The following is a 22286-nucleotide window of genomic DNA, read 5'->3' as shown; positions in this document are numbered from 1 at the left end:
GTTTTTCGGGTTTTTTTAAACACCACTTTCTTTTTATAGAAGGTCACATCGCCAAACTGATAAAGCAAGTAAGGACATAAACCTTCAACACTTACCTTGCAGCACTAAACTCGTTTTTGTCGACCACCTCAAACACTCACAGAATTACTGACCACTTAGAAGCCACATTTGTTTCAAAGGACTGACTCTTCTGCCACAGGCAGTTTTATCTTCACGAATGGCTGGTTAACTGTAAATATTCTGTGTCATATACTTCATTCAATGATTACATTTGCAAACAGCTTGTAATAAGCAAATTCTATGAACTTCAACCAAAAGAGTTATGGAGGGTGTTAGACTCCAGGGGTCTGTGGATGGATGGAAGAAAGAGAAATGGAGGGGCAATGAAGTGGAGCAGCGTGTATACTGAGCACGACTGCAGTTGAGGGTCCGAGCTGGGATCGCCTCTGCATGGACTTTGTCCAAACCCAGTCCAGTCATGCTGTTCATTGTGTGCCCATTCAATTTATATTCTTATTACTGTATTTCTGATATCACGCTAGGATGTCTGCAGCTTCCTTCTGTGTTTTTACATTTGAACCAGTTCTTATGTGTCCTAACCTTGTTAGTTTCTCAATAACAGTTAACAATATGTGAGGGACGAATTGGTATCTAAAGTTGGGGAGGACCCTGTTCCCTTGTCTGGGCAGGAGGCCTTGATAAAGGAAGGAGCTACAGATGTGCTTACAGTTGGACACTGCACCAGCTGCCACACCACTGCTAGCATCACAGAAGCCAGGGAGGGTCACACTGGATGGGCTTGGCAGCCTGGAAGGGTAGGACATTGGGCAACTGCCTGCTATGGCAGAGTGTCCCCCCATAGTCCTGCAAGCCCCAGTATGATTATGAGTATGATTATAATCTTCCTGATGTCTTCCTTACATTATAAAATACTATAATTTAGTTTGTTGTCTTATGCAGCTTTGTTTTCCTATTTATTTTGTAAGGTTTCTTGTGATTATGGTTGTTGTAAAAGGGGCTATATCACATAAAGATTAGTATTTTCTTAATTTTCACGTATATTTCCTCCAATAACCTCTGTTTATTTTTTTTTAACTCGCTGCTGAGTTTCCATCTCATATTCGTTACTTGTACTAACATAGTGCCTCTGCTCTCCTGCACTGGCATTTTTTCTCATGGTGGGTTTCTACATTGTCTTAAGTGTCTGGGGTTTTCAGGTTACTGTTTCAGCAGTAAAAAGGCAGAATCCCAAAGTTTCAAGGGAAGGTCCACATGTGAGTAGTAAAACTCGCCAAACCTGGCACTGGAGGGTGTGACATGTTGTGCGCTGGTCAGACACTCAATGACAATATCTCTGGATATGTGACAGTAAACTTGAACTTAATGTAATTAGCTGGTTTATGTAGACACAACATTTTCATCATCTAAGCAATGCACAGAAGCGATTAAAAAGCCAAATAAAATGTTAGGTTATATCATAAATACTGCTGGATTTAAGTCAAGGACTGTTATACTCAAACTATATAATGCATTAGCGATAGCATGTCTGGAGTGTTGTGTGCAGCTCTGGTCCACATGCTACGAGAAGGACTCAGCAGCACTTGAAGTTGTGCAGAGAAGAGCAAACAAGTGCATCTCAGAAGGACACGTCGTACTGCGACGGACTCAGACAATTAATCCTGTTTAGTCTCAAACACAGGAGACTGCGTGGGGACCTAATCCAGACCTTTAAAATACTCAAAGATTCAACAATATTCTTTCAACTTAAGGGTGAATTACATACTCATGGACACCTTGTGGAGATTTAGGGTGAAGTGCATATAAAACTGAAGCCAGGAAGCACTTCTGTACTCAAAGAGTTGTGGGACCCTGGAACAAACTACTGAGACATGGAGTTGAAGCAGAAACCTTCACAAGTTTTAAGAAAATTCTGGATGTGATATCAGGACAAGCTTAGCTATTAGCTGAACAAACAGGCTTGATGGACTCAATGGTCTCTCGTTTCTCACATTTCTTTTGTTGTAATATTTATGGATTTAAAAAGCTTTTGTTTTTATTTATGGAAAGGGATAAGTAGAACATTTAGTAATTTTGCAAATAAAGGATTAATATATATGTGTAGTTTCTCTTTAGTTACAGTGCATCCGGAAAGTATTCACAGAGCATCACTTTTTCCACATTTTGTTATGTTACAGCCTTATTCCAAAATGGATTAAATTCATTTTTTTCCTCAGAATTCTAAAAGAATTTCTGCTGCTTTGAAGGTCCCAATGAGCACAGTGGCCTCCATCATCCGTAAGTGGAAGAAGTTTGAAACCACCAAGAATCTTCCTAGAGCTGGCCGGCCATCTAAACTAAGCGATCGGGGGAGAAGGGCCTTAGTGAGGGAGGTGACCAAGAACCCGATGGTCACTCTGTCAGAGCTCCAGAGGTCCTCTGTGGAGAGAGGAGAACCTTCCAGAAGGACAACCATCTCTGCAGCAATCCACCAATCAGGCCTGTATGGTAGAGTGGCCAGACGGAAGCCACTCCTTAGTAAAAGGCACATGGCAGTCATCTATCTATCTATCTATCTATCTATCTATCTATCTATCTATCTATCTATCTATCTATCTATCTATCTATCTATCTATCTATCTATCTATCTATCTATCTATCTATCTATCTATCTATTCAATTCAAATCTTTTTTGTGTTTTGTTCCCCATTGAGAGTGCATTCTCAGATATTGTACATTAATGGTAATACGTTCAAAGGTAAAATGCAATTATAAACTTCACAGATTATGAACTACATAATGCATACACATAAAGACACAGATTTGTTTAAACACACAGTAAAACAAAGCAGTTTGAAACTGATTAACATAAATGGAAGCCCACAATACGCGTCCTTTAACATTATTGTTCAACTATGACCAGCTGACAATGGAGAAGAGGAAAATAAAAATTCCCACCCTGGAGAAAATCAACCTGTGAAGGGTGCACTGTCAGTTATAACAGACAAAGTCAGTCACATTCCTGGAGACCTCGGCCAACTGGTCATTCTACAGTTAAGTTGGTGCTGGGCCATATAATTTAATGGCAGAATCTTTCTGTCTGTTGATTCCTAGGCTTCCAGCATCATAGATGTCTTTTCCATGGGCAGGAAAATGGCTTGAAGTAGAACAGTAGCACCAAGTACCACAGTAGGATACTTACAAGCGAAACAGAATAGAGGAGGGTTAGCTGTGAGTGGTACAGTATATATATACAGTATATATACAGTATACATACTGTATATATATATATATATATATATATATATATATATATATATATATATATATATATATATATAAAACTAAAGAGAAACTATACATATACAGTGCATCCGGAAAGTATTCACAGCGCATCACTTTTTCCACATTTTGTTATGTTACAGCCTTATTCCAAAATGGATTAAATTCATTTTTTTCCTCAGAATTCTACACACAACACCCCATAATGACAACGTGAAAAAGGTTTACTTGAGGTTTTTGCAAATTTATTAAAAATAAAAAAACTGAGAAATCCCATGTACATAAGTATTCACAGCCTTTGCTCAATACTTTGTCGATTCACCTTTGGCAGCAATTACAGCCTCAAGTCTTGTTGAATATGATGCCTCAAGCTTGGCACACCTATCCTTGGCCAGTTTCGCCCATTCCTCTTTGCAGCACCTCTCAAGCTCCATCAGGTTGGATGGGAAGCATCTGTGCACAGCCATTTTAAGATCTCTCCAGAGATGTTCAATCGAATTCAAGTCTGGGCTCTGGCTGGGCCACTCAAGGACATTCACAGAGTTGTCCTGAAGCCACTCCTTTGATATCTTGGCTGTGTGCTTAGGGTCGTTGTCCTGCTGAAAGATGAACCGTCGCCCCAGTCTGAGGTCAAGAGCGCTCTGGAGCAGGTTTTCATCCAGGATGTCTCTGTACATTGCTGCAGTCATCTTTCCCTTTATCCTGACTAGTCTCCCAGTCCCTGCCACTGAAAAACATCCCCACAGCATGATGCTGCCACCACCATGCTTCACTGTAGGGATGGTATTGGCCTGGTGATGAGCGGGGCCTGGTTTCCTCCAAACGTGATGCCTGGCATTCACACCAAAGAGTTCAATCTTTGTCTCATCACACCAGAGAATTTTCTTTCTCATGGTCTGAGAGTCCTTCAGGTGCCTTTTGGCAAACTCCAGGCGGGTTGCCATGTGCCTTTTACTAAGGAGTGGCTTCCGTCTGGCCTGATTGGTAGACTTCTGCAGAGATGGTTGTCCTTCTAGAAGGTTCTCCTCTCTCCACAGAGGACCTCTGGAGCTCTGACAGAGTGACCATCGGGTTCTTGGTCACCTCCATGACTAAGGCTCTTCTCCCCCGATCGCTCAGTTTAGATGGCCAGCCAGCTCTAGGAAGAGTCCTGGTGGTTTCGAACTTCATCCACTTACGGATGATGGAGGCCACTGTGCTCATTGGGACCTTCAAAGCAGCAGAAATGTTTCTGTAACCTTCCCCAGATTTGTGCCTCAAGACAATCCTGTCTCAGAGGTCTACAGACAATTCCTTTGACTTCATGCTTGGTTTGTGCTCTGACATGAACTGTCAACCATGGGACCTTATATAGACAGGTGTGTGCCTTTCCAAATCATGTCCAGTCAACTGAATTTACCACAGGTGGACTCCAATTAAGCTGCAGAAATATCTCAAGGATGATCAGGGGAAACAGGATACACCTGAGCTCAATTTTGAGATTCATGGCAAAGGCTGTGAATACTTATGTACATGTGCTTTCTCAATTTTTTTATATTTAATAAATTTGCAAAAATCTCAAGTAAACTTTTTTCATGTTGTCATTATGGGGTGTTGTGTGTAGAATTCTGAGGAAAAAAATGAATTTAATCCCTCCTCCGGCACAGCCTCGCTCTCTGTTTATGTCTTAACCCCATCTTAATTTTGGTTCCGACTTGACGTCAGAACAACGACAAGATCTCAAACACGCTATCTTGTCTGTCCCCAAAGTTGTGGATGAGATTCCTGGATGTACTGTGCTGATTGTTCATAACATCATTACCGACCCTGCAGTAATTGTCAGAGAGAAGCCCTATAGGCTCCCGGAGGCAAAGAAAGCTGAAGTAGAGTTGGAAATTAGGCAAATGCTAGAATTAGGGGTTATTGAAGAATGCTATAGCCCTTGGTCTAGTCCAATTGTCCTAGTTCCTAAGCCTGATGGGTCGTGGAGGTTTTGCAATGACTTCCTTCGTCTTAATTAGGTCTCTAAGTTTGATGCGTATCCCATGCCGTGAGTGGATGATTTGCTTGGAACGCACAATTCCTAACTATTCTTGACATGACGAAAGGGTATTGGCAAATTTCCTTAGCGCCTCTGCTAAAGAAAATGCCGCATTTAGTACCCCAAGTGGACATTGGCAGTACAGGGTTCTTCCTTTTGGTTTGTATGGGGCACCAGCTACATTCCAACGTCTGGTAGATACACTGCTATGGCCCCACAATTCATTTAGTGCCGCCTACTTGAATGATGTAATCATTTATTCCGGCACATGGAAGGATCATGTAGTGCAGGTTAAAACTGTTCTCTCCGCACTAGCGTTAGCAGGGCTTCGTATTAATCCGAAGAAATGTTATTTTGGGTTATGTGAAGCCAAATATTTAGGCTACCTGGTGGGCGGAGGTACTGTTAAACCACAATGCAATAAAGTAGATGCCATCATTAATTGGCCCTGTACGATCAATAAGAGGCAAGTTCAAGCTTTTTTGGGGTTGGCATGTTACTATCGCCATTTTGTACTTCATTTCTCCGAAATTGCTGCGCCCTTATCTAGTCTCACAAAGAAATATGCACCTTTAAAATTGGTATGGGATGATTCGGCTGATAAAGCATTCGGTGACTTAAAGTTGGCCCTTACTTCAGCACCTGTTTTGAGATCTCCTAACTTTTCTCTTCCTTTCATCCTCCAGACCGACGCATCTGCCACAGGATTGGGTGCCGTGCTGAGCCAATGCGTTGAAGGTGCAGAACACCCCGTTATGTACCTCAGCCGGAAACTGCTGGATCGGGAGACCAAGTATGCCGCAGTAGAGAGAGAAGCCTTTGCGATTAAGTGGGCTATTACGTCCTTAAGGTACTATCTATGGGGGCGTGAGTTCACTCTGGTGATGGATCATACCGCTTTACAGTGGATGTCCCTTCATTGGGAGTCGAATCCACGTGTCACTAGGTGGTTTTTGGATTTACAACCTTATTGTTTTAGTGTCATTTATCAAAGAGGTTCCTAACAGGCCAATGCGGATGCTCTCTCCCGTGTCCACGACCTCTCATTGCAGGTCGCTTGACCTGATGGGTCTGGGCTGAGGGGGGGGTCTTGTCACACACGTGCAATTAGGAGGCAGTCAAAGAGCCTAAAGGTGAGTGAACTATCGTGAGATATGGGTGTCACGTGGTACTTACCTGGATCTCTTCTTTCTGCAGAAAACCCAAAGAAAAATAATGGCCTCCGCTTCCGGGTATCAAAATTACCGCAACTACGTCACTTCAGGCCATCGTCAACAACATCACTTCCGGCTCCTCAAGACCACATCACTTCCGACTCACTTCAATGATGTTACTTCCGGTTCCTGTTCATAATGTCACTTCATGCCAGCCGTTTCCTTTTCCCATAATCCTGTCTGTATTTAAACAATCATTTTCTCAAAGTAAAACTGTCAATTGTATTTTCAGTCTTGAACACTTTTGATCTGCTTTTTTTCATATATTGTCTTAGGGCAATATATGGGGACGGTCTCCAAACCTTTTTCTTGTCTTTTGACTTGTTTTCTCGATATTTTCCCACAATAGATAGATAGATAGATAGATAGATAGATAGATAGATAGATAGATAGATAGATAGATAGATAGATAGATAGATAGATAGATAGATAGAAACAGCACCATATAACAGATAAACAGATGGCAGACACAATAGATTCAGTAAGTGTTCAGGCCCTAACCATGTGCTAAAATCATTTCAATTCCTTTTTCTCCACAGGCAGCACTCAATACCCCAGAATGACAAGTGAAAACAGGATGTTAGAAATATTTACTGTGTAATCACATTGATTTGAGTATTTAGACCCTTTGCTCTGACACTTGACATTTGGCTCCAGTGCCTCCCATTCTATTGATCTTTATTGAGATGTTTCTACATTTTGTTTGTAGGCCACCTGTGGTCAATTCAATTGATTGAACAATGTTAGGAAAGGAACACACATGTCTATAGAAAGTCTCACAGTTGAGGAAAAACAATGCCATGAGGATGAAGGAAATCCCTGCGGAGCTTAGAGACAGAATGGAGCCAAGGCACAGATCTGGGGAGGGCTACAGAAAAAAAAATCCTGCAACATGAATGGTTTCCAAAAGCACAGTGACCTCCATAATTCTTCAACAGATGTCTGGAGCAACCATGACTCTTCCTAGAGCTGATCACCCAGCCAAACTGAGCAGTCATGGGAGAAGGCCCATGGTTAAGAAAGGTGACCAAGAACCCAATGGTCATTCTGGCTACATTCCAGAGAGCCTGTGTGGAGATGGGAGGAACTTCCAGTTGGACTGGCATCACTGCAACACTCCACTACTCTGGGCTCCTTGGCAGAGTGGCCAGACAGAAGCATTTCCTCAGTAACAGACACATAAAAGTCCGCTTGGAGTTTGCAAAATGGTATCTAAAGGAATCTCAGACTGTGATAAACAACATACCCTGGCCTGATGAAACCAAGATTAGCTTCGTGTTTGGAGGAAACCGGGCACAGCTTATCACCTGAGCAATACCATCATAATGCAGGTGACAGCATCAGGCATAGGTAAACTAGTCAGTGTTGAGAGACAGCTAAATTGATCCAAGTTCAGTGATATTCTTAACCTGCTCCAGATCACTCCGGAATCAGACTGGGCTAAAAGTTCACCTTCTAACAGGACAAAGCAAAGACAACCCATGAGCGACTAAGGGACGATTCTGGGAATGCTCAATTGGCCTTTCCAGAGCCCAAACTTGAAACCAACTGAACATCTCTTGAGACCTGAAAACAGCTGTCCACCGATGGTCTCCATCCAGCGTGAGAGAATCTGCATAATGCAAGAAAAACCCTAAATCCAGGAGTGTAAAGCTTGTTGGGTCAAACCCAAGGTCTGGATGACTTGTGTCAATGGGATTCTTCATTTTTTTTCATTTTCAATACATTTGCAAAACATTCATAGAATCCTATCATTTTGCAGTATTGAGTATTGTATGACAAAAGAAAAAATAATTTAAATAATTTAAGCACACAGATGCAACATGATAGATAGATAGATAGATAGATAGATAGATAGATAGATAGATAGATAGATAGATAGATAGATGTGAAAGGCACTATATAATAGATAGATAGATAGATAGATAGATAGATAGATAGATAGATAGATAGATAGATAGATAGATAGATAGATAGATAGATAGATAGATAGATCTGAAAGGCACTATATAATAGATAGATAGATAGATAGATAGATAGATAGATAGATAGATAGATAGATAGATAGATAGATAGATAGATAGATAGATAGATAGAATCAAACAGAAGGATACCATGTAATATTTGTGATACATCTGCTGATTTACAGTCAGATTTTTTAAGTCTGTGTTTCAGCTCACGCTCTTTGAGATGTAATTATTCTGTACATACATTTGTACACTCATCTACGTAAATAATCCGCTCGACTGTCTGTCTCAGGTCGTTCCTGGGCATCCCGGCTCTTTCCGTTAATTCTGTTCTCAGACGTGCGCACACGTATTTGATCCCTTTGCGCACTTTTGAGAGGATCCCTGAGCCATTGCCGCTGTGCACAAGTTGAGAAGCGAGCGCTGGAGACTGGAGGCAGCAAGCAGACTGGCCGTTTACTCGCCTGTCCGTCGGCGCACGGTATCACAGAGACTGACGGGACGGCCAGCCTGGGAGATGGACCTTGCATGCGAGCGAAGCGTCAAGACGAGTCGGACCTTCTCGCAGCAGCGACGAGACAGAGACGTGACCCGCTCGTCCGGGCAGCTAAAGCGAGCGGAGGGAGTGCAGTGAGCTATAACAGTCTGCGCAAGAAAAGCCGGCAGGGCTGAACAGAGAGACGGACGCGACTGACCAGAGCGACCGATGTCGATGTGGATGGCCAGTGTGGGCGCCTGTCCAGGGTAAGGTGTCCGGCGTTCTCTTGGGGTAGCCTAAATGTTACGCACTAGAGGTATCCTTGCAGGTGATGGCTTTTACAGGGGTGCTTGGCGCGCTACCTGTCTTTTACAAATCAAGGTGCTCGTCCGTGCAGGGTGACAAAGTCCTGGTCGGCACTGGAACGTCTTTTAAGGCGCCACTGAAAGAGCCACGTCTAAAACACAGACGGAGTGCCTGGGGTGACAAGTGCCGGTCGGAGGAACACTGCTCTGCTCCTCACTCACATTGGCGGTGGGCTTAATGGGATCAGACTGGGCGACCCCTCTGAAGAATAACTTCGCGGCTATGACTGGGGTCAGTTTTGTCGCCCTGTAACCTGAGCTGGCCGAGAAGCTGCTGCACTCGTTGCTCGTGCCAGTGGATCTGCACAGCCAAGCCGACTGATGCTGCTCAGCTGTGTCTCTGTTTGTCATTCAACACGCGCCAGCTCCACTGGGTCGCCTCAGTCCCTGATTAGTGGTCTGCCATGGTGCCTGTGGTGCACACTTAGGGGGTGACCTTCTTTCTGTGTTATACTATGGGGTGAGGACCCAGTATTGGTGATGTATAACTGGGTGGGTGGGTGTTTTCCTCATGTATCCCAGTAAACCAGACTTGGGTGATGTGATGCAGATGAAGTGGAGGTGTTAGCGTTTCTGCATGCCATTGTAGGTGAGATGGCTGAGGTAGTTTGAAAGCGAGGCAGGGGCACCCAAAGACCCCCAGTTGGATAAACCGTTTCACAAATGAATGGAGCAACCAAATGAATTGGTGATGTTTATTGTCTCCCAGTGTAACCAGGCTGGTGAAGTTATCACTTTTCCACCCAGTACGGGAGTGTGCAGAACAACTTAAGGGGGCTTTGGGGTGTTTTTGCATATTTCAGTACAGTTAGCTGCCTAGTTTGGTTGAGGTTGGACTTAAACTGTTTCCTCTGCTTTCCAGTATGGCTAAACTGGTGACGATTTGAACAGTGAAAGTTTCCAGTCCTTTTTCCCAGTGTAGTGGGACCGACCAGTCATAGTCAGGGAATAAGCTGGATGATTTTTCCTTTTTTTTGTATTGGTATGGCGTTATTAGAAGGTTTTTCCTTTTGTAATTAATAATGTAGCTGAGCTAATCGAGGTGCGTCCTTCCATTTTGAATTCTATGTTAGAGTCACAGGGCATCAGAGTCTTTAATGGCAGTCCCAGCAACCAACCCTGAAAGGAATGCCAGTCCATCGCAGAGCATGGCAGCATACAGTGGCAGATAACCTTTACTTTAAGGGGAGAAAACGCATATGATGGACAGACCAGGATTTGAACCCAAGTCTTAACATGTACTAACTGCTGAGCCATTTTAACTGAACTGTCTATCCTACCACATCCACCAGGATGCCACCACTCACTGGAGTGGGTCAGCTGTGTTTGCCAGTACAGTCAGACTGGTCAGGACGTGGCAGGTTTACACTCCTGTTCCCTGACGTTGGACGCCACGGTCGAGGTGTGATTTCGACATGAGGTGCTCCCACTGCTGTGGTGGGTTGGCGCCCTGCCCGGGATTGGTTCCTGCCTTGTGCCCTGTGTTGGCTGGGATTGGCTCCAGCAGACCGCTGTGACCCTGTAGTTAGGATGGATGGATGGATGGATGGATGGATGGATGGATGGATGGATGGATGGATGGATGGATGCTCGCTCCCACTGGCTGACTGACTGCTGAAGTAGAACATGTTTGGTTTGTTTTTTTCCTGTTTGTTTCTTGACAAGGTGCCCGTGCCCCAGCTATGTCTCCCATTTCCATTTCTTTCTTTTTCCTTTCGGCTCAGGTGAGCCTGGCTGGCATCCGTTTGCCGCTGGCAGTGAGATCTAACAAGGTCAAAGCTTCATGCTTGCAGCCCTCCAGGCACCCGGCAAGAATATTTCTGTGTCATTGTGCTGTGCCTGTCGTGATGCTGCTTTGTTCTTCCTTTGCCGTGCCACAGCCAGAGCAAGCGGCTAAAATGGGCACACCGAGCTAATCAGGACCTAAAAAAGAGAGTGGCCCCAAATTCCAGAGGGATCTTGTGAGCTTCCAGCGCCGAAAGAGGAACGCTTGTGAGCGCCACTTCCCCACCCCCACTCACTCATATACACACACACACACACACACACTTAACCCACAGTGCTCCGCACACTCTGTACGCTGGCACACCACACACACACACACCGCTGCACACTCCTCACCCCACGCACTCTGATCCGTTCACTCTGCTGCCAGGTCTACACACCCCTGCACAAACACACTTCTCTAACACTCTGATGCACACACTCCTACTTCTCTGGGGCTCCCAAATGCACAATCTTCAGCACACTCGCACAAAGGTGGACTTGCTTGAAGCTCTCACTTGCACTCTTTCATATGTGTACTGCTTTGATGGTCTCACATATGGGCTTCTGACACTTGGACGCTCACACACACACACACACACACACACACACACACAGTCCTGAGGCAGTCTCATATCATTACATTCACAGTCCCTCACTGAGCACACACTGGCCCTCCGACAGTCCTAGGCATTGATGTTCTTGGATGTTCTCACACACACACACACACACTCCTCCAATACAGGGGCAGATAACCTTTACTCAAATGCACCCCCCCCCCCCCCCCCACACACACAGAGAGTCATTCAAACACTTCCACACACACTTCCATTCACGCTCATGTCTGCGCACCCCTCTGTCACGCTGACATTCCACAGACACACAGACGCACACACAAATTCTGACAGATACACACTTTCCACCATAGTCGTCTCATGTATGTACGCTCATCTGTCACTTTCACACTCCTTGGACACACACACACACACACTCTCTCTCTTCTCTGTACACACCAAGTCTGTTGATATCCTCACATTTTCCACCCTAGCATTTTTGTGTATGCACACTCCTCTGTCACTCTGACACTCGTCGGAGATGTGCACCTAGCCTTCTACTGCACAGCTTACACCCTAGCATTGTCATGTACACACACTCCTCTGTCATGGTCACACTTTTTGGACACACACCTACACTCAAAGACACACACACTCTTTCTCTGTCCTGCCTGCTCACTCCCAGTTCTTTGACACCTTCACATTTTCCACCCCAGTACTCTCATATGTGCACACTCCTCTGTCACACACAGAAACACACACACTCTCTCTTTCCCCCGTACACACCCAGTGTTTTTACACACGCATAGTTTCTTCTCTGGTACACTCATGAATGGACAGTACACTCCTCTGCCACTCTCAAGCTCTTTGGACGCATGCACTCTCCCCTGAATACACTTTGTTTTCTAATGCCCAGTTTACATCCTTGCCTTCTCGTGTACGCACACTCCTCCATCACTCTCACACTCTTCTGCCACTTGTAAACTCCCCAGATATACACACATAAATTCTAACACATTTTCACTTTCCACCCCAGCACACTCATGTGTGCACACTCCTCTGTCACTCCGACACTCTTCAGACATGTGCACTCTCCACTGAATACACTTCTACTGCACAGTTTACACCCTACTTCACACTCCTCTTTCACTGTCACACTTCTTGGACACACACCTACACACAGAGACACACACACTCTCCCTCTCTCTCTCCTGCCTTCTCACATCCAGTTTTTTGACACCCTCACGTTTTCCATCCCAGTACTCTCTTGTGTGCACACTCCTCTCACTCTCACACTTGTTGGACACATGCGAACACACCCACTCTCTCCTTCCCCCTAACACACCCAGTGTTTTTACACACACATATTTCTACTCTGGTACACTCCCCTGCCACTATTCAGACTCACACACTCTCCCCTGAATACACTTAGTCCTTTAATGCACAGTTTACACCCTAGAACTTTCACTAACACACTCACAAACACACACACCCGCTCTCTCATGAGTGGCATAAGTCATGCCCAATACCCTGTGCCATCGTTTTTTGTATATCTTGAATGCAACGTAAACTGTGAATTCTTTGTTCCCATCAGTGGCAGTGAAAGAACAGCGCCACCCACCTGGTGACAAGGCTGCCACCAAAGAGTAACCCCTTTGATTTTATCAGATGGCATACCCAGTGGTCCCTGCAGACTGTGCTGTGCTAATCTTCAGTGTCTGACAAGAATGGAGGGTTGAGGAATACCGCGGTGGGTTTATCTCCTGCCATTGTGGCCCCAAGCCACCAGGTTCTCTCACGATTGCACACTCCTCTGTTTGAGGCACACTGAAGATGTCATTTGTAAGTCAAGCGTTTCCCTTGGAACTCACAACGGCTGTAAAGTGCGACGCCAACCTGAAGGGCACCAAATGCTTCCCTTCTGTCATGAAATTAGATACCCAGAAGAAAAGGAGAGGCAGGCAGCCAGTGCCAGGGTGTGGGCACCTCAGATCTGCACTTACCTTTAGCCTCCAGGCATCTACTCTCCATGACTGAGTTGCACTGGGGCCCGTAAGGCACTATATAAAATAAGACAGAGGCAGAGAAGAAGCCCTTAGGATGCCAGCCCCTACAAAAGCAGAAGGAGACACTGTCGCAGTGCCAGCCATGGCGCCCCAGCGCTTCTGTCTCACCAAAGCCCCGCATGTCTGGCAGCCTCACTGATGGCGACTGATTTGTACTTTTGTTTTTTTTTGGTTTTTTTTGCAACATTCCACATGATGTGATTGGCCTGTTGGGCTGCCGAGGGGCAGACGAATCAAAGTCCACGGTGTTCAAACTCGGTGCCGCTGGAGCGGGCCTAGCTGGATTTGTTGCAGCTCGTCAACGTCGTCCTGGCGCCTCTAATTTTTGTGGACATTTCCCTTTTGTCTTGTTTGATTGCTTTCATTCTTTACGGCTCACTAGCAGCGTTTGATTTTCTAGGCCGTTTTGTCAGCAGGCCTTCAGCCCAAGCCGCTTTCATGTCAGATTTGCTAATAAAAGCTCCACAAATGTTCAAATATGGTTCAATTAGTATCAAATTATGCAAATGACGTGAGTGTTTCATTGCCCCCCTCCTACCCCCCCAACCGCAGTCAGGGTGCATTCGCTGTGAAAAATGCTCCTCTTACCCCGGGAAAGATGTGACTTGAGCGTTTTTCAGCAGACGTGATCGGAAGTGATTTGTGGCTTTGCCTGCCTGAATAGCGGCCGTTTGTTTTGGAGAGATTGCGGCTGTGTGGAGTGCGCAGCAGATAAGCCAGGAAGGAGCTTTCTATAAATGCCACCAAAACCGTGAGGAGCGTAAACTAAGGGGGCAGCCACCCCATCAGGCCGCTATCCAAACTGCCATCACACATCGACAGCAAGTGGCTATGCCGTTCCTCGAGCCCACCACCACCACCACTGCCATGTTGTGTTCATCACTCTGTCCTCCTGGTGGTGAGCTACTATTCCTCTGCATGGCAGCCACAGCCATCTTTCTGGAATAATTCTACAGCAGCGCTGGCAGCCTTACCTTCACAGAAGGGGGTCTCATTCAGTTTGGTACCTCCTTCTAGAAAGGTGGCACCTTCTCCTATACGGCATATTACTGTTTTCTAGAATATTTCTAGTGCGGTCTGAAAACGTGTTCTACAGTATTGTATTACTCTTCTGAGGTTCTTTCTAGAACAGTGTTTCTCAAGCTATGGGATTGTGACCCATTCTGGGTCACATGATGTCTGAATTTGGGTCACGCTGAATCGCAATAGTACAGAATGGGAAAGGGTCACGAAGGTTTTGTGATGGGTCACCACTGATAAGGAGAACGAAAGGGCCATTCCATGCGGACCGACAATCGGCAGGCTCTCCTCAAATCATTACCATAATAATAATTCCTCTTCAGGCCAACACCTCCTCGTAGGACATTCCTCTAGATGAGTTCTACAGCTGTCCCACACCATCATCTAGATCTGGCTTTCTTAAAGTGTGAGTTGCCATCGATGGGTCATGAGTTACTGTTGTATTTAATAGTATTGGGCCATGGATGGTTTGTGAAGTAGATGGCAATTAGGCAATCGATGTTGCACTGACGATTGTCCTCGATAACGCCTGCTTCTGGCAATCATCCACAGTTCTCCATGGAGGGCACCAATCCCTGCTGTGACAATCTATCATGATTCTCAAAGGGGGACACCGTCCCCATGCTATGATTATCAAATACATAAAAAAGTTTAAGAGACTGTGATCTAGATGGGTTCTACTGCTGCCCAAACCCATCATCAAGATGAGTTCTACTGCTTTCCCACATTGTGGTCTAGATGAATTCTGTTATTGTCCCAAACTATGGTCTACATGGGTTCTACTGCTGTCCCTCACCGTCATCAAGATGAGTTCTACTGCTGTCCCACACTATGGTCTAGTTGAGATACTGTTCTTATCCCACACCATTGTCTAGATGAGTTCTACTGCTGCCCCATATCACCATCAAGATGAGCTCCACTGCTGTCCCTCACTATTATCTAGATGAGTTCTGTTGTTGTCCCACACAGTTGTACGTACTGCCATCTGGCTCCTCTTTCTGAAACGTTTGTCCTGTCCTGCGCTCTGGACACTCTTTCTCCCATGTTTGACTACTGCACTCCCACACTCACACACACTCCGGTACCACCTTGTAGAACATTCCCACAGCAGTGTAATGCTTTGTCCTGGAATTCTCTTACTATTCCCACAGTATTTCATTCAGTTCATTTTCGCTGCCTTCTGGCTTCCCTTTCTAGATCATTGCCACCACAGTCTCACAGCTCGTTCTGCCTTCCTGCACCTCCTATTAGAGTGTCACTACAGGGGGTCCGCTGTCTGTTTCAGAATATTGGCAGAAAATGCCCGGTTTATATTTCTAGAATATTTAGACGTGAACTGAGTCGGATGCCTTCAGAACGTATCCATCAGTCTAAGCGGCTTTCGTTTTGGGGGAGGGGGTGGGGGGGGGGCGATTTGTTGTTAGCCTACTCTGGTGGTTTTCTGCCCGATTTCAGCAGATTCTTCTAGAATATTTCCCATATTGGCTCTTCCTACCAGAATAGCGATACTGCATTTCTTTTGAATGCTTCTAGCCTGGGGCATATATCTGTGTGGGGGGGTGCTCAACAATGTGTAATCCTTGGGGGTCTTTGATGCAGAGCTGGACATCTTCTTATTCTAAACCCTGTTGGTTAACGTGAGTAAGTCAGTTATAGATACTGTGCCCCTTTTTACATCCCATACACTGTGGCATAACTACAGGCAGTCTGGGTGAGGCAGCTACACCAGGACCCATGATGCTGAGGGTCCTTGATGACTGCATGGTTGTTGTTTCTCAAAGCTTTATTATTAACATGCTCGCCTCTCTGGCATTGGAATGAAAAGATTAATGGTGCCACCATACCCACAACTGCTTGTTTATGACTACTGGCTGCTTGATATACTTATCGATTGATGGCGTCATTTTATTTAATTGTATTTAATTTAGTATGGGAGTGGATGAGGTGCCAGTCCTGTGCTGGGCACAGGCACACAATCACATATGTGAGGACAGGTAATCCAACACGTGTCTTTAGAATGTTGAAGGAAAAGCGGCATGGATACAAGGGGCATGTACAACATTTGATTTTGGCCACTTGCAAAAACAGAGGAGGAGTTCATAATGAAGCGCCAAGCAGCGAGGCACATCAGGACTCCAGCGCCCGCTCTAATTCCCTGTCCGTTTGCTTGGCCCTTTCTTGATCACTCGCTCTTTTTCATTTATTTACTTTTTTATTTCACCTTCTTTGTATTCACTTCACTGCTGCTGCTCATTTGCTTCTCTGTCTCCCACGGGAGCCGGTGACCGGACTGTACTTTATGTCCGTGCCAAGTCCAAGCAGCACCCTCTTCGGGTCACTCAGCACTCCGAGGGTCAGTGACTGATGGCTTTTGTTGTTTTTTGTTTTTTTTTGACGTTTCAGCTGCTTTATCGTATCTTTTACAGTGTGGATAATCTTTTCTAGCCAAGTGTTTTGTTTTTTTTCTTAGACAAGTATCTGCAGATCAGCCAGAGCTGCTGGCAGTTGTGGGAGATGTGCATTAGAGCTTCCAAGCATTAACATTTCTCTCTTCTTTGTAGAAAAAAAAAATTGATTTTTCTTTCCCAGCCCCGAGTGTGAATTTCTTTAGCACTGTGAATTTGAGTCCTCCACCTGGCAGGACAGCACCTCGCAGCCCACCATGTCAGCCCCCTATCAGGTATTGTGTGCATATTGGCCCACTTAGTGAGCCATCAGCCTTCAGATGAAAGGCCTTTCTCACCTTTAACGACCCCAGTGAAGCTGATCGGGGTCTCCCTTGAGGTCATTCACAGAGGCATTAAATTCACACACCCCCCTTTTCTGAGGATCAAGTTTTGATGCTATTAGCTTCATGACAGTCCACAAGGGGGGCATTAAGCTCCCAGTCAAGCAGCTTTGAACTGTGGATGTTCGAGGCGCTGGGGTAGGGGATTGTCTGACAGTGGTAGCTTAATGGTAGGTAGGTTCAAAGGGGCTTCACTAAACCGAAAGCTAAAAAAATGGCTAAATGGATATACAAGACTAATAAAGCATGTCAGTCTGCATTCTGTAAATGGAGAGGAATATGATCTTCTGGAGCAGCATTTTGTTTTCATTACCATTTTTCAATTTTATTTCATATTTCAAAGCTTTTTACTGTGTAAGGCTGGTATTTATTCAATCCTTTATTGAATTTTCCCCCAGGCTGGTATTTTCTATTTATCCAACTCTTTTTTTATGCTGACCTTTTAGTATTCTCTGTTTGCCCCTCCCCTTTTATTACTCTTAATTTCCTCTTATTATTTTCTAATTGTTTTTCCCACAGCACATTTATTATTTTCTTTTCTGCCCCTCCCCTTTTATTATTCTCTATTTGCCCCACCCTTTTTTTCTCCTCTAACTTTTTATCATTGCCAAACGACAGCACTATTTCATTTTACCCTGTATCGGCCCCCCCATTTTATTATTCTCTATATGTTCTTCCCATTGTCTAATTTTTATTATTGTCTATTTGTTCCTCCCGTATTATTATCTGCTATTTTCTCCACCCATTTTATCGTTATGTATTTCCTTCTCTCCTTTTGTTATTCTGTATTTATCCTTCCCCTTTTATTATTTATCTGCCACACCCCTTTGCTTATTATTTTCTTTTTGTTCCTCTCCAATTATTATTTTCTATTTGTTCTATACTACAGTATTTATTATCCTTTATATGCTCCTCTCCTTTTACTGTACAGTGTTGGTCCCACCCCTTTTATTATCCATATCTTTGCTCCACCCCTTTTCTTGTCTGTTTTTTTTTATTTTGCCAGGTGACAGCACTTTTTTAATTTACCTTGTAATATTTTAGTATTCTTTATTTGGCACCTCCTCTTTATTATTCTTCATTTGCTCCTCCACTTTTATTCTGTTTTTGCCCCTCCTTTTTATTATTTTCTATTTGCCCCAACCATTTCATTCTCTATTTGCTTTTATTATTTCCTACTTTCTTCACCACTTTTTCTCCTGTAATCTTGTTGTCAAATGACAGCACCATTTCATTTTATGTTGTAATATTTTAATATTCATTATTCGTCTCTCCACTTTTATTATTTCCTATGTGTTCTTCCCTTTTATATTTCATTTTTGCCCCTCCCTTTTATTATTATTATTATTTATTTACTCCTTCCTTTTATTATTTCCAATGTATCCTTCTCCTTTTATTATTATTATTTATTTGCTCCTCTCAATTTTATTTTTCTCTGGTGGTCCTACCCCTTTTATTATTTAATTACCCTCCCATTTATTATTATTTATTTTCTCCTCCCCTTTTTTATTCCCTTTTGCCCCACCCTTTTTCTCCTGTAATCTTCTATCATTGTCAAATGACAGCAACATTTTATTTTATGTTTTAATATTTTAGTATTCTTGATTTGTCTCTTCCCTTTTATTATTCTCTGTTTGCTCCACCCCTTTAATTATTCCCTCTATATTCTTCCCTTTTTATTTTATTTTTGCCCCTCCCTTTTATTATTTATTTGCTGCTCTAAATTTTATCTTTCTCTATTTGTCCCAACCCTTTTGTTATTCTTTATATGCCCCTCCCCTTTTTATTCTTTATTTTCTCCTCCCCTTTCCTTATTCCCTGTTTGCCCCACCCCTTCTTCTCCTCAAATCTTTTATCATTGTCAAATGCCAGTAACGTTTTATTTTACTTTGCAATTTTTTATTATTTTTTATGTGCCTGTACTTTAATTTTTTTTTTATTGTTTCAATCCCTTTTGGTTTGCACATTATTTTTTATTTGCTACCTAATTGTATCCTTTTGTCACTTACACTATTTCTTCAACTATCTTAATTTTGTCCAAAATGTTTCTGCTGTGCTGTATGGTCACTCTTTTACCTGTTTTAATGACATGTTTGGCTTATGTAAAAAGTGAGGATCCCTCAGGGTCACAGAGTGAGGTGGAGGTCAGAATGGGCCACGTGCTTTAAAGCCCAGTGCCTTAGCCGCTGCTCCGTACTGCCCGTTCCACCAGTGCCCATTGGTATTCGACTTGATCTTATTTTCTGACGTTTTCCCTCCAATAACCTTCAGATGTTGTCTGATTTGCCCACTTTCTCTTATTTCACGCTCACATATTATTTATTACCCTTTGCATACCCTGTGCCTCTCTACTGTATTTCCTATTCCCGCTTGACTCTGACTCCTGTTCTGTATTTTCTGCTCACCCCTCTCTGTTTTATTTTAGACCTTTTGTATTACACATTGTGTTTATTCCTCACCATCCCCCTCTCCTCAGTAACCCCCCCCCCCATGTTTGTGGTCTAACTGCACATTATCTTTGTATTAGCCCCCTATCTTAAATTTCCTAACCCCTTGTTGCTTTCTGCCTAATGCACACGTCATATTTTTTCTTTACCTCCATTTTTCTTCATGGCTTGCTCTGCTCCTAATGATTGCCCAGTCCTTTGATTTATTTCTCTTTTCATACTCCCATTCTTTCTTTTCCTTCCCTTTGAATTCTGCAATTTTGCTTTTACACTAGCATCTCCCGCTTCTCGAAATTATACGTGAAATGATATTATTACACATTAATATTGCATTACGCATGTTATTATTACCTGTCACGTCTCATCTTACCTCACGTACTGTATGCCCACCAGGTATGCTGAGGCCCCTTCAGTTTTATCATGGAAGCTCAGTAGTAATGACGCCCAGGCTTTAACAAATGAAGTGAGAATGAGGCGCCTTCACCTCCCTGATCTGCCGAGCTGTACATACGGACAGGTTGACTTTTTAATTATTGGGGCGGCCCCCAGAGTTAAAGCTTGGTGGGCGTCTAAAACTGAGCACAGCTGACTGGCTAAAGGCTCACTTCCAGGGTCAACAGTCAACTAAACTGTTTACACCACAAGAAAGAAGATGATTTAATTATTTTAAACTTTAATTATGTTGTACCTGAGTTGCCTCGAAAGCTTGCATATTGTAATCTTTTTAGTTAGCCAGTAAAAGGAGTCATTTTGCTTGACTTCAGGTCAAGTCGAGTTTTGAAAGTCCCCAAAGTCTTACTGTCTACCACACTACTTGGTCGCTTATTCCAAGTGTCTCGTTCTTTGTGTAAAGAAAAACTTCCTAATGTTAGTGTGAAATTTACCCTTCACGAGTTTCCAACTGTGTCCCCGTGTTCTTGATGAACTCATTTTAAAGTTACCGTCGTGATCCACTGGACTAATTCCCTTTATAATTTTAAACACTTCAATCAGGTCACCTCTTAATCTTCTTTTGCTTAAACTGTAAAGCCTCAGCTCTTTTAATCTTTACTCATAACTCACCCCCTGTAGCCCTGGAATCAGCCTAATCGCTCTTCTCTGGACCTTTTCTAGTGCTGCTATGTCCTTTTTGTAGCCTGGAGACCAAAACTGCACACAGGACTCCAGATGAATCAATTTAATTACTGTATATTGTCGTACATGGCTGGGGGTCAGACCCGGCTGGGATGCCTGGAGGGACCAAGAGGTGGCATATTTGTCCTCCGGGCCACGAGGGGGCAACCACCCTGGAGCAGAAGAGGGCCACGGAAGGGGAGCAGGGAGGCTCAAGTCCGTGGAGGCCCGTATCCACCGCCAGGGGGCGCCCCGAGCCTCATGGAGCCCGGGACTTATTTACTTCTGCCACACCCATGGAGGACGATCCTTCCAGGGTCACCCAGAGTGCTTCCGGGTGCTCTCCGGATGCTTCCACCACACCAGGACGTGACGTCAGGTAGAGCACCTGGAGCTCATCCAGGTGAGGATAAATGGGGCTGCCTCCCTCCTATCAGAGAGCTGGAGTCGGGAGCAGGAGCAGGATGAAGCTCCTGGAGAGAGAGGACAGGTGGCCCAGGGACGAGGAGAGAGAAGGCCCAGGAGAAAGGTGACAGGAGTTAGAGGCACAGTGTTGTGTGCGGGACTGTTGTGTGTGAGTAAAATAAAGACATTTTTGTATAAAGATGTGGTCTCCGACTGGTGGTGTCCGGGCAAATATCACAATATACTCGCATTTAAGTTCTCCCGCATATAAGTCAGGGCTTGATTTTACCGTAGAATTTCTGGTATTTTATAATGAACTAGGTCTATACAAGAGCCAGTCTTAGAAAGTTAATGCTTAAAGTTAAATTCATATAATGTTTATCTTGACTTCTATAGAAGAGTAGCTATTAGAATATGGTATAGTCTTTTACACCCTGTAAGTTAATATGAGATAGAACTTTCCTGCTATAATCAGTAATACAGAGTGTTAAGTGAGTCAGTTGCTGTTTAGAATACCGTATACAGTATACTCACGTTTAAGTTCTCCCATGGATAAGTCGGGGTTTGATTTTACCGTATAATTTCCAGTATTTTATATTGTCAGCCGTTTAAGTCGAATGTGGAAAACTCACACTATTGGTCCAAGAGATTACGATATGCTAATGCCTACCTGAGAGAGTAACCACGGCCTTTTACTTCTATGTATTGTGCCTACGTGACCAGACGGTAATACCCGAACTATTCCAAAGTGACGTTTGCACTGATTTGTGTTTTTTGTATCTCACACCCATCATACACCTTTATCG

At 44.0% G+C, this 22286-nt stretch overlaps 1 protein-coding gene across 1 annotated transcript in view; it reads left to right on the top strand.

The window, feature by feature from the left end:
* The first annotated feature begins 8663 nt into the window (after positions 1–8663).
* LOC114662781 (leucine-rich repeat and immunoglobulin-like domain-containing nogo receptor-interacting protein 3) overlaps positions 8664–22286 on the top strand; it is a 66261-nt gene continuing 52638 nt past the window's right edge. The window contains exon 1 of the mRNA XM_028816441.2: positions 8664–9224. The gene's annotated coding sequence lies outside the window, so the exon portion shown is untranslated. The remainder of the gene's footprint in view (positions 9225–22286) is intronic.

Source organism: Erpetoichthys calabaricus, chromosome 12, assembly GCF_900747795.2.
Source record: "Erpetoichthys calabaricus chromosome 12, fErpCal1.3, whole genome shotgun sequence".
Lineage (NCBI taxonomy): Eukaryota > Metazoa > Chordata > Cladistia > Polypteriformes > Polypteridae > Erpetoichthys > Erpetoichthys calabaricus.
Note: the sequence above shows the minus strand (reverse complement) of the source record. Positions and strands in the feature narration are given on the sequence as shown.